This window comes from Pseudonaja textilis, chromosome 3 (assembly GCF_049901715.1).
Source record: "Pseudonaja textilis isolate UNSWEBS1 chromosome 3, rPseTex1.2, whole genome shotgun sequence".
Classification (NCBI taxonomy): domain Eukaryota; kingdom Metazoa; phylum Chordata; class Lepidosauria; order Squamata; family Elapidae; genus Pseudonaja; species Pseudonaja textilis.
In genome coordinates, this window is record NC_141992.1 from 81,114,483 (window position 1) to 81,127,091 (window position 12,609).

Here is a 12,609-nt window from a genome sequence, read left to right on the forward strand (position 1 = left end):
CCTTTCCCGAAGGCAGTAGCAGCGGTGGTCAGAAATTGCCACCACAAAGAAGAACTCGACTGGAAAAGAACGTGCAGGAGGAAGATAAGAAGTAAAAGTTTTGGCTGACCGAGTTAAATTGTAAAACCACAACCAAGGTACCCTGGAATTTAAACTTACAAAAAATAACATTGCTCCCAAAGAAGAGTCGGAAGCAGCGAAGGAAAGTGAAAAGGGAAAGGTTTGGCTTTTTTTTTTCTTCTCTCTCCTTTCCTATACCGACAACTAAGAGACTTAAATAAGAAATTGGAAAAATCCACTTTGACATCAATAGGCAATTAAGCTGAAAATAAAACAAAATGCCAAGGGGATAATAAAGATTTTTGGACATTAAAAACTTTCTTTTTCATAAGCAGGAAGGGAGAGAAAAAGAATAAGGGCAGGATCTGGAAAGAGGGAGGAGACTGCTTGGAATTAAAAAAAATCTACAGTAAAACTTCAACAAGACTTTTAAAAGATACATTTTAACTGAAACTTTGCAACTAAATAGTAACCCCAGGAAGAGAAAGTGAAAAAAAGAGCAAAAAAGAAACAGCTTGCGTGTATTTGGATTATTCAGTGATTTTTGGATTTTTGGTTATTATATTTGAATGACTAAAATTAATCGGGTGGTTGTTTAAAAATTTATACAATGGCATTACTTCTGGATGAATTGAAAATGGAACTTAAAAAGTACAAAGAAGATGCACAAGAAGGGAAGGGTTCTTTTGGCTTCGTTTTTCAATTCTTAGAAATGGAGATTTGGAACTATGAGAAACAACAAGAAAAGACTGCAAAACAAGAAGACAGGGACAAAGAAGAAGCCATCTTTAATGAACAAGTAATTCTATCTGGGGAAGAAAAAGGAAAGGGGGAAAGAGAATGGAGAATTTAAGACTTAAAAAAACAACCAAAGAAAAGAAAAATAATTTGAAAAATAAGTATAATACTGGAAAGCAACAGAAAAGGGGAATACAGAAGAGAGAAATAGAGGTAGAGAGACAAGGGGGTAAAAAGGGGAGAGAGAAGAAGAGAGGGAAGAAGGAAAGGAAAAGAAGTTACAAAGGACCGGAGCAAGATATAGAGAAACAGGACCTATTTAGACATAATGGGTGAAAATCTAACTGAAAAAGGGATTCTGTAAAGGTTCATAAGATTGTATTGTTATATTAGTAATAGAAATAACTTTAGAAAATTGGAAACAACATATGATTAAAATGAGGGATAAAATAGTTAGTGTAATTTAGTGAAATAAAATAAATGAGAAAAATGAATTAGGAAGGAATGGGAACATTTTAATTAGACAATGTTTTATAAAATATAAGTGAAGAGGGGAGGGAATTAACTATGGAAAGTTTATAATTGTTCCCATAGAAGTATGGTATTTAATTGAAAAGTAAAAGATGTTAAGACTTTAATGAATATTAATATTAATGATAGAAATGAATTGGAATGGAATGTTGTTTTAATTATATACATCTATAATTTTTTTCTTTTTTTTAAGAATACAGTGTGTATTTTAAAAATGTACCAAGCAGAATCCGAATGGAAGTTATGTATTATATTGAATGTTACAACTTTAGGGAAAAGATATAAAGGCGTCATACTCCAATCAGTAACTACAGGAGAAATTTTGTTTAATGAGAAAAGATAATAGATAATTGAAACAGGACAGACAAAAATATAAATACAATGATTTGAATTGAGATGAGATAATTAAAATAAAATTGAGAAAATTAAAAGAGGGGAGAAGCTATGCAGAAAATGTAAAATAGCAATAAGATATGGAATAGAATATAAAAATGAGCATGAACCTGAATTAGTGTCTGTACGAAGAAATGTAACCCGGGATTATGCTGCTTTCAAAAAAGATGTTTTATTTGTATTTTTTTTTCTCTTTGTGAAAACTCAAATAAAATTTATAAAAAAAACCAACTGTGATCAGATTCATCAACACTTCTAAGTCCACCTCCCTTTGCGGAAACAAAAGCTGAAGCTGGTTAACTGTATTAATTAGCTAAATGTAGTAACAGACTTATCAAAATTGCCGTATATGCTAACTCTGCACGAGCATTTAATCTCATATGGCTTGGATCAGCAGGATCTGTGAGCCCAGAAGACTGTGTTCAAAGTTGTATTGATCTGAGCAAAGTGCTACTGGTTAAGATTCCTTAGGCCTACTTTCCTCCAAGAACAAAAAGTACATTTCTGGATACCATGTAGGACTTTATCGGTCATCATCTCCTGAATCAAAAATTGTTAGCCAATGCAGTTTGTTCTGTATTCTGCACAGTGGTAGATTTGTCTTCTGTACAGATGCAGATAAACTCCACAAAACATCCATAACAAAGTACTTTTATTGGTTCATTGGGTATCCTCATAACTCACATTTGTGACAAAGTTCTTCTTTAGTGACCAATCCTTTGCACATCTGTCTTGTAGGTAAAAAGATGATTATCTTCTATCCTTTTTCTCTTTTATCTCGTGGCAATAGAAATAGAACAGTTACCACAAGTCCATGAGTTCAGCCAAGAGTGAGGAAAACTCCTCCTACCCATCGAGGGTCAATTTAGTGACCAATCAGGATCACAGATATGGTCACGTGATATGGACTACATTTCCCAGGATACCTTAACTACATTTACCATGATGCATTCCCTTAAGGGAACAGCTTACAATTGCTGCCTAACTATCCAAATCCCATTAACTCTAAACTGTCTGGACGGTACACAGTTCACAAAACAAGGGTGTAATGTGCATTGGTCTAGGTGCGCACATAACTGCCTGTGTCAAAGCATTTTGCACCAAAACAAAAACTTTTGAAAGTTCCAAATGCTTCCTGAAACTTCCAGATGCTCTTCAAGGGCAGCCCCATACAGAGCACATTATGGTAATCCATACAGAAGATGACTATGTGTGAGCCTACTGATCCAGGAAGGAGAGCAACTAGTACACAACCTGAAATTGTGCAAAGGCTCTTTTAGTCACAACATCCATTTATTTATTTATTTAATGTATTTATTAACCAAATATGTATTGTCTTATGAAAAGCAACTCTGGGCAGTGTAACAACAAATATAAAACAATAAATATATATAATGTATAAAAATCCAATTTAAATATTAAGATAAAAATAAATAATCAAACCCTAGGCAAAGGGAGTATAAGAATGGTTCACATCAGCAATGGAGTCATCGAAGCATGCCTCTGGTTCTCTGGCAGCCCTGGGCCTAGTAACATAACCAGGCATTGAGAGATTTCCAAAATGTTAAAAGGGTTGTAACTGATCTAATCTCAGAAAAAGAATGCTCAATAAGGCAGAGATAACAGCAAAGAAAGCACATCTCCCGGGACCCACCCAATGTAGGTCCTTAGCTGATAGTACCTGCGCAGCATGCCTTCTCTACCAGATCTAATGGAGCAGGCTGACATAGCCAGGGACGGGATAATCCGGTCCCATATTATGAAGGGTTTTAAAGGGTAAAACCAGCACCTTAAATTGGACCCAGAAGGAAACTTACAACCAATGCAGCTCGCAGAGCAGGGGTGTAACATGCACTGTTCTACGAACGCACGTAACTGCCCATTCTGTACCAATGGAAGTTTCCAAATGCTCTTCAAGGGCAGTCCCACAAGAGCACATTTCAGCAGTTGAAACTGGAAATGACTAGGCAAGAGTGACTGTAAGAAGGGCCTACCAATCCAGGAGAGGACACAACTGGCACACAAGATGAAGATGTACAAAGGACAACCTAGACACAATTACCACCTGCTCATCGAACAGGAGTCCAAATTCTAGGACTGTCAGATAACGCAATGGGTCTGTCTATTCAGTACCTTCTGGAACAGTGAGCCCCCATCCAGAGCCACTCAGTCTCACCAGGATTCAGCTGAAGCCTCTTGTTCCCTATCACAGCCTCCAAACATCCATTCCCAGCATTGCTTAATTCACCAGGGATATATATAACTGAACACCAGCACAGTGATTATTCCTCACTCTATGGCAATGAATGAGCTCAGTCAATGGCCTCATGTAGCTGTTAAAGAGGAGTGGAAGCACTATGGCACCTCACATAGGAGGGGCTGAAGTAGGACCTTTCCTCTCCAATCAAAACCAGCCTGGAATCAACCCTGAAGGAAGGAGGCAAACCAGCAGAACACTGTACCTTTAGAATTGTAATTGCAGGAATGTTCTAATCTCGGATGGCAAACTTCAGATAAAGAATGTTTCCAAGCAAATACAACTCAGGTAAACAAAGTCACTAATCTAAAGGAGAATTCGAGAGAGGAAGTAAACATATGTTAGACTTTAACTAGAGATAATTAATTGTATGGATTACTGTGCTAAACAGTAACGAAAGTTAAGCAATAACCAAAGTTAACCAGTGATGGAAGATAACTAAAAATGTGTATAAATGCAAGACTATACTCCAATAAAGATCATCATGATTCAGTTGTTCATGATCAAACAACTCGACTGCTTCGTCATTACAACAGTACCACTCACCCTATTCCTCTGAGCTGATCCAGGATACCATGGTTGATGGTATTGAAAGCTGCCAAGAGTTCAAGTAGGGCACAGATGAAGGCAATATCTCAATTCCACTTCCACCAGAGATTAACTAAAATGCTCTTTTAGTCCCATGCCCATGCCTGAAATCCAACTGAAAGGGATTCAGATCGTCTCTGCAGGACCACTTTCTAAACAATCTTTCCTAAAAAGGGAAGATTGGCCAACAGATAAAAACTGTCCGGCACAGTTGGATTTAGCAATGGCTTTTTGAGGAGGGACCTAAACAAAAGCTCTTTAAAGGTGGAGGAACCATTATCACTCCCTCAAAGAATTTACAACACCCAAACCACAACTATAAGTTACTTCACCACCAGTCAGAAGGGGAATAGCTCTAATATGCAGTTGGTGGAACTTACAGCCATGATAACCCTGTCCACTTTCTCAGGTCCAAAGGTTCATTCATCTCAGATACACAGCTAGACCACTGGGGGTATTCTACTGGTTCAGCCGATTTGGCCAAGCCGGTATCACCGATGAGCAGCAGAGACCAAAACGATTCTCTCCAACACTCTTCTCTTGGGCCCACCTGCCCGCCCGGGCTCCCATACTAACCTTTATGTCCTGCTTTTGAAGCCCAGCTGCTTTGTGCAGCACAGCAGATTGCTGCGCGTCAGCTGCTGAAGTGACAGGGAGAGTGCAGGATTGCAGGAGATGAGTCAAAAGCCTCTGTGCCTGCACAAAGTGCGCATTTGGCGCACGCGCGCAAAAGCATGCCCAAGCCACGCCCACCAAACCGGTGGTAAAAAAAATTTGAAATGCACCACTGAGCTAGACTACATCCAAGGTACCTTCATAGGACCTATGCCAATACCAATGTCTGAGAAAGAATCTGAGCACAGCCCATCCTATATCACAGATGCTCTGCAAAATTTTCTGAGAGATCCTATAGGTACACCTCAGTCCACTCTATCTAATAGGGCTCTGGTCACCTTAAACAGGACTTCTGGGCAGCTATCCATGAACGCAATAAGGGCAGAGAAGTACTGATGCTTCACTGTCCTTACCATCACAAGATAGGCCTTAACAGTTACTCTAACCTATGTTTCATTGAGTTCATTCTTCGCTGACCTCCAGCATTACTCCGGGCGTCTCTTAACCCAGTTCATCTCCCTCAATTCTTCCATAAACAATGGAAAATAATAGGATCTGCAAGAAAAGAGAGCTGCATGGATGCAATCCTATCCAAGGTCTGTGCCACCCTCTTATGAGGGTAGTGATCAAGGCTTTGCTCAGACTGTGCAGCAAGCCAACAGGAACAACCCCGGTTTTTTTGAAACCTATCCAGCTCCACACCATGTTGAACAATCAAATAGGTCCTGCCTCCCAATGGAGGGATAATATCCCCCCCCGCAAATCCCCTGGTTTTCAAGCATGATATGACCATAACAGGGAGACCACAGGCAGCTGTGAAAACCAGATCAAATGTGCAATCACTGCTCTAGATTAGGGGTCGCTAACCTTTTGGACCTCAGGGACCACCAAACTCATAATTTTAAATCCTGCGGACCAGAGACCCTGGGAAAATCCCCCCAAAAGTCTGCAGGAAAATTCCCCATCCTGTTTTCCTACCGATCGATCATTCTTTATATATATATCTATAAATTTTATTGGTTTTTTAAAAACAAACATAAACAAACAAAACATAAAAACATCAAGCTATCTTCCATAGGTGTACATACAGTGTGCCAGTTGGTTTACAAATTGTTTTGTGCTTCCATTTTGTAATCTTCAATTACAATTACATATAATCTCATATTGTCAATCAACAATTAAATACCTTGGTATCATTATTAATCAATCATTTGATTATACTTTTATTCATTCATGTTTTACAAGATAAGCATAATTTACTTAATTTATTTTATAACAGTTCATATTATCATCCCAAATCTATCCTAAAATCTTTTTGTAGTTATAAGAAGTATATCTTTATATATTTATTATTTTCTAAAAATCTAAATATTTCATTACTGTACTTTGTTGTCTAACCATTGAAAGAAAAGATCCCAAATTTTATAAAATTGCTTATCCTCTGGTTCTCTAATTTCAAATGTCAATCTACTCATTTCAGCACATTCCAATATTTTCTTAATGATTTCCTCCTGTGATGGTATTTCCTCATTTTTCCAGTTTTTAGCAAATACAATCCTAGCCGCTGTTAATACATTTACAATCAGGTATTTCAAGTCTTTACTATATATTTCAGGTAAAATTCCCAATAAAAATATCTCTGGTTTCAAGTCTATATGTTTTTTCGTCATTTTTTCCAACCACATGTGGATTTTAGTCCAGTATTTTTCAGATTTATTCTTGCTATTCTTGTTGGGGGGAAATGCCACCTGTAAAACATCTTATACAAATTTTCTTTATATGCTGTTGACGTTTGTTAGGAATATGAGTCACCTAACAGCTATTTGGGTTAGAAATATATAAACCAGGATAAACATTTTAAAACTGTAACTTTAAGAAAATGCAAAACTGCAGTTGGGTGTGGTTACTCAAACGGCCATAACACAAACAACAAAGGTGATAGTGGGCACCCTTGTCTTGTTCCTTTTCTTATATCAATAGAGTCTGTCAGTTCTCCCTCTATCATTACCTTTGCCATTTGCTTATAGTAGATAGCTTCTATTGCTTGGATAAATTTTCTAGCAAAACCCATCTGTTCCAACAGTAATAACATGAATCGCCAATTCACATTATCAAATACCTTCTGTGCATCTAGAAATATCAGAGTCATTTGTTTTTCAGGATGTGCCTCGTAGTATTCCAAGGTGTCCAAAATTACTCTCATATTGTCTTTAATTTGTCTCTTTGGCAGAAATCCATTTTGATGAGGATGGATAAAATTATTTAAATATTTTTAAGTCTTTCTGCCAATATTGAAGCAAAGATTTTGTAATCTGCATTTAGTAAAGAAATGGGTCTATAATTCTTAATTTGTAATGGGTCGGCCTCCTCTTTGGGAATAAGTGTAATATAGGCTTGTGACCATGATTTGGGTATCTTCTTCTTTAACATAACTTCATTCATAACTTCTAGCAATGGAAGATTCAATGATTCTTGTAATGTTTTATAAAATTCTGCCGGAAGTCCATCTGGGCCTGGTGCTTTTTCATTATTTTGCTTCTTGAGTGCTTCAGTTAACTTCATCATCATAACTATATTAGCATAGTCCAGTTCAATTATTTTCATAGGTAGTTTTTTGTAGAATTCTTGTTTGTCATTCGGAGCATATATTGCAATCAGAAGTATTTTCATATTGTCCATTATTTCCACCATTAGTATTCTTCCATCATCATCAGTATAGATTAATTTTGCTGGGGTGGTCTCTTTAATATATAAAACCACTCCTCTTTTCTTACATTGGGTCAAGGAAGTAAATATTTTCCCTAATTTTGGCTGTACCAACAATTGTTCATATTGTTTATTAATATGTACTTTTTGTAGACAGATTATATCAAATTATAATTTCTCCAATTTATGAAAGGTTTTCCTTCTTTTAACGGCTGAGTTAAGTCCATTTATATTAATTGTAATCATTTTTTTCTCTTCCATGGTTATATTTTATAGTTAAGTTTAGCAGCTCTAGTAGATCATAATTCACGTTGTTCTTTGGCTTCCACCTTTCCACCTACTGCGCCTTCTTTTTCGATCGCCATTTGGCAGTCCTCTTAGAATTCAATTAATGAGAACTCTTTTTCTGCCTCTTCCTCTTTCCTTCCAAAAAATTCTGTATAAAAAAGTTCCGCTTTCTCAACTGAGTCAATTCTGTGTCTCTGTTCTTGCCATGCGAACATTAAACCTTCTGGAATCAGCCATCTATAATTCACCTCTTTTTAAAGTAGCATTTTAGTCAGGAATCGGTATTCTCTTCTCATCTCTCTCACTCTTCTGGATATTTGTTTCAAGACCACAATCTCCTTGTCTTTGTATTTCAATATTTTCTCTTTTGCCATTTGCAATATTTGCGTTTTAATGGCTTTCTTTGTAAATCTAATGTGACCTTCTCTTGGTAAGCTATTTCTCATTGCATATCTTGTGAAAACTCGATAAACCTCATCTATTCCATCCATCATCTTCTCTTGAGTTATTTCCAAAGCTTCAGCCAATATTTCTATCATTAAATCTCAGCTAGGTTTTGTCCTTTTTCTTCCTCTACATTTTGGAATCTAAGATAGAATTCTGATCTATCCATCTCCCATCTCAACATACCACTTTTATCTTGTTCAACCACCGTTAATCTATTATCAATATCTCCAATCTTCTTGTCTCTTTATCTTCTTCTTCAATCTTTTGGAATCTTTCATCATACTTCAACATCATTTGTTGGATGTTCTCCACTTTTTCATCGGTTTTTCCTATTTTTTGTTCAATGTTCTCAGTTCTTTGTTCAATGTTCTCTGTTTTTTGTTCGATGTTCTCGATTCTCGTTTCAATATTCTGATCTTGCTTGAATATTTTGAATTCCTTGCATAATCATCTGCAGAGTCACTTTTTCTTGTTCTTTTTCTTGCTTTAACATTGTCTGTATTGAACGTTGTCCTCCAGATGGTGGAGAGGAAGAAGTAGAAGTTGAAGAACTAGGAGCTGTAAATTTCCTACTCATTTTAAGCAATTCAAAATCTTTAGGTTCTTCTAAACCTTAATCCAATTGTGAAGTAACCAATTATAGTTCAAAATAAAAATACTAAAAAAAAGAAGCCGAATAATAATAATAAAAAAGGGGGGGGGAAAGAGAGGACAAAATTTCTTCAGGTTCTTGTATACCTTAATCCAATCAATAATAGGATAAAGAAAAAAAGCTTAAAAAGAAAAAAAAGAAAAAGAAAAAATTCTTCAGGTTCTTCAACACCTTAATCCAATTGAAAGGTCTCAAATAGAAAAAAGTGCATAAGAATAAACCAAAAAGGTAGATGAAAAAACAAAAATACCAGGAAAGGAAAAAAAAAGGCTTTTAAGGCTTTTCCTTTAAAATAAAAAGCAAACGTAGAGATTGGACTTCCAAAAAAAAAAAGAAAAGAAAAACAAAGACAAGCTCCAACAAAGCCAAAAACCCAAATAGTTATTACAAAAAAAAAGATTAAAAAAATACAATAAAGCTGGTGAGGAGGGATAGCACAACTTAGGAAAAGTAAAAAGGGCACACTGCACATTATTTAATTATCCAAGGCTCTTATTATAGCTCTCTTCTCCAAAAACTTATCACCTTTTTCCCCCTACATTTCAACACCAGACTCCAGCTGTTGATAGAAACCCAGAAGAGCACCTGCAATAATATTCGCTCATGCTCTTCCCTCTATCTTATAAAATAGCAATGTCCTTGAAAAAGAGCCTCAGTTCTTTCCTTCTCAGCTTTGTCTGGTCCCAGGGAAAAGAATACTTTCAAGCCTCTAGTTGGCAGTGTTACAAAGTTTCTTTGCTCTCACTTTCCCCCTCCTTTTCCGAGCAGGATATAATGAGAATTAATTTTTTTAAAAAAGATGTTTTAAAAAAATGAATTAACTAAAGGGAGCCTCTAGCCTAAAATATTACAAAATCGAAAAGGAGAAGAAAAAAATAGATAGGAACGAAAAAAACAGTCCAGTTTCAAAATACAAGATCGTATATAGAAAATCCAGCAATGAGAAAAAACAAAACATTACTTTGACATTCCTGTTTAAAATCGCAGCTTAATCACTTCTGTCAAAACTTTTACAGATTCTTTCTTTTCCTTAGGGTGTCCTTTCAGATCTTAGAATTAAAAAAAAGTTCTCACCAAACCGACACATTCTCTCTTTCTGCTCTCTTCCGTTTTGGAGCTGTCCCAACTTCAGCAGTTTTAATGGCTGCCTCTTTGCCGCTGGCAAGAAGAGCTTCCCCTGGATCTACCAGGGACTTTGCGGTATCCCTGGGATCAACAGGATGCACTCTTCCCTTTCACCGTCTCTTCAGGACGGTTTAGATCCGATAGGACCGTCCAGGAGCAAAGATATCGGCAGTGATCACAGACCTCCAAGATCACATGCGACGCCAGCCCCGCCCTCCACCGATTGATCATTCTTTATTTGGGATCTCAGAATACCGTCTCCAGCTCTGTTCTCAGGGGGAGAGCGAAAGAGAGAAAGAGAGGAAGACTTTTGGCTTCATGCAAGGAAAGCAGCAGCAGCTTTTCTTTCACTCCTCCAAATTCCGCCAGCAATGTGTATTTGTGAGACTTGTCGTGCCGGTGTAGCCTCTTGAAGCAGGATGCCTTGCAGGGTCCCAAAGACTCATTTCTGGTGGAGTTTGGGGGAGAAAAAGAAAGACTTTTGCTGCTTTCCTTGCGTGCAGCCAAAAGCAGAAGAAGAAAGAAGTGGATAGAAGCAGCCCAGTGGCCAGGCCAGGTGCGTGGGTGAGTGGGGCAAGTTCCCCCCCTCTGCCCTTTCCCTCCTCTCCTCACTACCTCATGTTGTTCGCAATGCAAGCAACACAAGCCTTGTGTTCCCATAGGTCACGTGGGTGGCACAGCCTTGTTTTCCCATGCAGCCTGGATTAATTGCTTGGGCGGGGGGTGCTTTGGGGGTGACATTTCTCTGCGGACCACCAAAATTTTCTTGCAGACCACCAGTGGTCCCTGTTGACTCTAGATGACCTGAGATAAACCCATGGCTTTCATGGAAGCCATGAACTCCACAGCAGTCTTAGACCCTACTCCCAGAGAAGACAGACTGAAGACACCCATGACCATAAGACTAGAAAATTCCACTGCCATCCCAGAAATGATGCCAAGTAGCTCAAGCAGGAAGGTAACTTTTCAAGGGGAAGGCCGGTATACTAGCGACAACCTCAACTGATCCCTAGAATGCAACTTAATGAACAAGGTCTCAAATACAGCAACTTGTGGAGCAGCAGGACACAAAGCTCTTCAGAACTCCCAAATGACAGTCACCATCCCGTCCAAAGTTCTCAACTGATGCCTTGCCTGAAACCTGACTGGGTACATTTCCAAAAGGGGAAACCCCTCTTTTTATGGATCCAGTCAGGTCTTGCCAATACACGCCATGTCAGTCACAGATGAGGGTGGTGTTATTACAGACTGCTCTGGTATTAAGCACCAGCAGTTGAAAGCCTGGGCTTCTAAAGGTCTTATGACCAGGGCAGAGAGAGACAGCCCAGTGGCCTGGAACCTGGCATCAGATTAAGCATGTTGCCTTTTCTTCACTTCATATAGATACCAACTGAACCATTAACTGCATCAACTTAATAGTAGAGAGATAAGATAGCATCTCCCACTGAACTTAGCTAATAGGCCTCAGGGAAAGACCATGTGAACATTCACAGCTCTGCCACCCAATGGAGAAAGAAGCTTACATCCTGTGGTTTGGTTGCCTCCCTTCTCACCTGCGTTACTTCACTCTGCCAGTACTGGCTCTAACTTTGCTGACATTGACTGAATACAATTACCTCAGATCCCTAAAGATATCCCAGAAAGAGCAAGTATAAGCCGCTGTCAAAGAAACTGTTCATAATTTCTCAGTGATTTCTCATTTATTTTATATTCTTTAAGTCACAAAATACATAGGTTCCAATCTTACGCAGGCTCAACCTCTTTGCAAGGCTTAATGCTCAGTAAACACGAATGGGATCGTACTAACAAAGATACAAATTGCTTGTACCGCAGCTCTATCCTGTCTGCAATATGTTTCAATAATAAAGTCTCAGAAATAGATTTTGGTTCTTTGACTCAAACAAAATATAAAGCTGGGAAAACGCAGCTTCAAAGACAAATATCAAATCGGAATGCAAACCAACAAGAAAGGCTCAGTTACATCAATAATCAAGTATTTCCCAACATGAAAGTAACCCAACCTCATCTCTCAGAAAGATAATTAGATTGTTTAACAAAAGTAAAGCCATGGTATGGTAATTAGAAAGTAGTCCATTGTTTGAGTAATAACATCAAGGAAACATTTTCTATATTGTAAACAACTATGTTGGCAGTTATTTCTTTTACATCGACCTAGATAATGAACATGAATTATCAACACATGTATTAT

General features: G+C 37.8%; 1 protein-coding gene across 2 annotated transcripts in view; it reads right to left on the reverse strand.

Moving 5' to 3' along the window:
• Positions 1–12,609, reverse strand: part of TLCD4 (TLC domain containing 4) — a 39,060-nt gene that overhangs the window by 24,777 nt on the left and 1,674 nt on the right. The gene's annotated exons all lie outside the window — the stretch shown is intronic.